Source organism: Pinus tabuliformis, chromosome Q (assembly GCF_031772625.1).
Source record: "Pinus tabuliformis cultivar Carrire ecotype Pingquan chromosome Q, CPIR1, whole genome shotgun sequence".
NCBI classification, from domain to species: domain Eukaryota; kingdom Viridiplantae; phylum Streptophyta; class Pinopsida; order Pinales; family Pinaceae; genus Pinus; species Pinus tabuliformis.
Genome location: NC_142296.1, coordinates 208,780,529 through 208,784,991, shown reverse-complemented (window position 1 = coordinate 208,784,991; position 4,463 = coordinate 208,780,529).

Sequence of the window (4,463 nt, the reverse complement as noted above, 5' to 3'; positions counted from 1 at the left end):
GATAGTTTTGGCTATTCCGATAGTTTTGGATTCTGCGTGACAGGAAACTTTTCTGTGTCAGCTCTCCCAGCTACTACGTTGCCTCTCTGCAAGCTCTCTTCGCCTCTTTGTTCTTTATTTTCTGGAAAATTCTTTTCCCGGATTTTCTCTGCCCCTCAGCTGCAAGATCTACCCAATCAATTTTCCTCTTGAGAGCTTCCCACCTCAGAAAATCGATTTCCTCAATCTGTGTGTGTGTGTTTTCCAAATGAACCCCAAGCCTCCATTTTATACTTTTCTTGTTGAGTCTTCAATGGTCGAGATTAAGTCTCTAATCAACGACTAAGACTAAAACATGACTTGATCTGCCTTCTAGATCATTCTCACCCATATTTTGATTAATACCCATTACTATTTTAATTTTGCTAAGTTTAGAATTAGGAACTCCATTAAAAATATAAAATATTTTAATAAAATACAATCCGGGTGAAATTTCACCTAACAGTTTTTGGGTTCATGAGAACTCATGTGCCTTAGCCTCTACACCAGTTTTCAAGGCTAGAGCACTCCGATGCTATCACAAAATAACAGGGTAAATGTGGTAGGAGGTGGTCACATCCCCACTATGTGATGCCCTAAAAGACCTTGGTAATAATACCTTAATCCTAGCCTAATAAGACCTAAAGTCCTAAATCTAAGAACTGTCGTAGAAACCCTAACACTGTCACAAAAGGAAATATTTTTTTGACATTTGAAGACATCATCTTGATGTGGCTCTTACACCAGTGGATTGAGGATCTCAAAACCATTCTAACTAGTACTTACCTGCTCCCAAAATCCTCGTCATTGAAGTGGTTTAATTTTTTTTGAAGTAAAAAATGTTAAATATGAAAAATTGACAAGCCCACTCAAGTCAGCCCAAATGTAGGCTCTATCCAATCTGAACTGATATGTCTCTTCCTATAGACTCCTCCAATTATAAATATAAGGTCTCTACCCATTCCACCACGATTCTCAGTTAAGCCATCTAAGAGAAAAAGGGATCAGATTTAAGGTGCAAAAGGAGAAAAAGGAGAAAAAGATAACGAATTAGACCTATAATTACTCTATAATTTCAACTCATTTTTAGCCCTAAAATCTCAACCCTTATTGCAGATCGAATTACAGAGATTGCAGATTTGCAATTTTGGCATTTACAGGCTTGTAACCTCTGCTCCCCTGGAAGACAGTAACTCACACCTATAGAAGACCATACTGAGGCATACCTGCAATTTGGAACTATGACGAAAACGCTGAAATCTGAACTACATCTAAAGGGATTTTTGTGAGAGTTATTGTCTTTCTTTGGATCCTGGTATCTCTGTTTGGATGCGCTGCTATAACAGTAATGATTAAGGTTTATGATAGTCCCTTATGAGGCATTTCTTGTCTCTATATCACTATTCTTGCAGGAAGCTACTACAGTTGTAAGGGCCGAAGGTTGAGGGAGTTTTTAAGGTCATTCTTGAGACTTTGTGTCAACTATATCATTGTAGTTCTATCTCTGTTGGAGAAAGTTGCTACAACAATCTAGGACTGCCCCTTTTTGTCACAACCACTGAAAAGTCTTAGTTTGAGGACTATGAAAAGCCATCCCTGACTTGCCTTTAAAGATAGTCTTGTAGCAGAAATTAAAGATCTCTTTGAAGGCAAATTTATTGAAGGACATTCTTTTGGAAGAGAATAAAGGACCCTTGTTGAAGATTGTTTAGGGTACCCTTGGAGCATTTGAGGATTGCAGTGTATTGGAGAAGAATACACATTTACATCTTGAAGGAATTCTTGAAGATTTGGTTAGAGATCATCTTGAAAACCTTTTCTAGCAACTTGGAAATTTCTTGGGGCAGCTTGTTGAAGACTTTCTTGAAGCATAGTTTGAAGATTTGCTAAAGCAACTTGACCATTGGAGAATATTTTGAAGCAGTGAAGCCACCTTGTAGTAGCAAATCTTGGAGTTTATCTTGGAGACATTGTTGACCTTGATGCATGATTGAAGCCCTCATAGAGTAACCTTGGAAAGGTGTTTGGGTATCATGAAGAGCATTGAAGACATATTTGCAATTGTCAAAGTTGTCATTGATGATTGAAGGTATTATTAGAGGCTTTTTTTGGAAGACACTCTTGGATCAGACCCCCATGCATTGTTGAAGCTTTGTGAAGATCTTGTTAGAACAGACACCCGTGCACTATTGAAGCCAATAACAATTGGTAAAGTAACAATTGATTCACCCCTCCTCTGAGTATTTCAAGAAATTGGTATCAGAGCCAATAACATCAGTTTCAGCCTAATAGTTGGAAGGTAGATCCTTAGAACAAGAATGACAAGGTCAAGGAAGAAAGCTAAAAGCTTTCTGAAAATGTCTTTACCTCAGTTAAGAATTCAGATGAAATTATTTTTGATGGTTCCTTACCAAAAGCACAATGGAGGATGAGTCCAAGGAATTTAATGCAAGAGAAATTAAGGCATTCTTGAGTAGCCTACCAAATCCTATAAAGATCAAAGTGGAGAATTGTTCATCAGCAAAAGACCTTTGGGAGACTCTTCAAGATTTTCACTCAAAAGGATTATTGGTCATGACTTTTGATTAACAAGATGATGGAAAAGAACACAGAGGTGAACCAGAGAAGGCAATTGAAAGTAAAGATGAAGACACTAAGAGAAATGAAGACCTAGAAGATGAAGAAAACTTCAAAGAAGACCTAAAGGCGAAGCTTGCAGCTTCTTAGAAGAAATAAAAAGGCTAAAGAAAGAAAATGAGGAGCTCAAGAAGCAGGTACAAGATGCTGATCATGATCTCAACAAGTCAAAAGTAGTTACTCACTTGAAACTTGAAGAGGAAGAAATATCTAAAGATCTCAAGGAATTGCATCAAATAGAGAAGATCCGAAATGAAGAAATAACCTACTTGACAAATCAATTAAAGGAAGCAAAGAAAATGGAAGGTGCTTTGACAAACCATTTTGATCTAAGATCTAAGGAATTTACTAAAGTTGAAGTATGAATTTGTAAATATAAAGAAGGGGTTTCCTCTACTAAAACTCAGCTGGAAGAAGCAAAGAGACAAGCATAAGGAACTGAAATAGGGATGGAAGTTTTGGCCCTCCTAGAAGGACAAGTTTGTGAAGCAGAAAAGGAAAGGATTGCCATGGCATACCAACTTGAAGAAAAAGATGAAGAAATCTTCAAATTGAAATCAAATGTCACCTCACTCATGAGGGAATAAATGGAGAACCAACTAGCAAAGAGGGATGAAGAATGTGAGAAGATGAAGGAAGAAATTATTACCCTAAGAAAATAAGTTGATCAGTTGAATATGAATATAAGGAGTTCACAAACCTTGGATGACATCCTAAGTCATCAAAGATCACCCCTTGATAAATCAGGTCTTGGTTATGCAAGTGAACCGTCAAGCAAAATGATGCAAACCCTACTGCATCAAACAACAAGGATGTGGAGAAGTTTGGAAGAAATATTGATGACCTTAGTTCCAATGAAAGTAAGGAGATTAATCAAGATAACCTTGGAAGAAACCCTACTCCTAGAAGGTATGCAGAAGGTGTAAAGGACGCAAGAGGAAATGGATATCATCAAAGGATCACAAGGAAAAATGACTTCAAAAGGACATGAAGACAAGCTCCATCCTCTAGGTACAAAAGTATATTTTTTGGTTATTGCTAATCTTGTACAAATTTTGGGCACATGGCAAAGGATTGTAGGGCATACAATACAAACAAAAGAAATGGTCCCCATCAACCTCCTAAAAGCAACTTTGCAAGAAGAAGTTATGCTTCCTCATTAATGAACAAGATGGAATGCTTCAAATGTCATAATATTGGTCATATGGCTCATGATTGTAACTTGATTTGGGTTCCTAAACAAGCTAAAACCATGACAACCAAGCATGAAAGGAGAGTTACACAACTTTGGAGAATGAAGCAAATTGAATCACAAGGAGATCGTGTGGAGAGTGTCTTGGAAACTTAAGGCGTCAACTCATGTTGTTGATCTGATAAATGCATCATTCACATATATGATATTCCAAGTTTTGATGATGATATTCTGCCAATTAAGAAAAATCCCATGCATATTGTAAGGGGGAGCTTGTGTCTGTTTGACCATTCTTGCAAGATGCATCCTTGATGAGCTCCAGAAAACCCTTGATGATTCACACATGGACAATCATGCTATGAGACACATAGATATATCTCTTAATGAATCGCCTCATAAATTTTGCAAAAAATCTAATTTGACAAGTTGGTCTATCCGGCAAAAAGATATCATCTATTTCATTCCTTTCCATATGGCATGCAAAGCATAAGGGGAGCAAGTCAATTGAAGAACATGACCCTTTGTCCCCACTACACATATGATGGACCATTGTTGAATATGTCTTCCACTTGATCACAAAGCAAGACATGTTTCTCATCCCATAAGCAAAAATGGA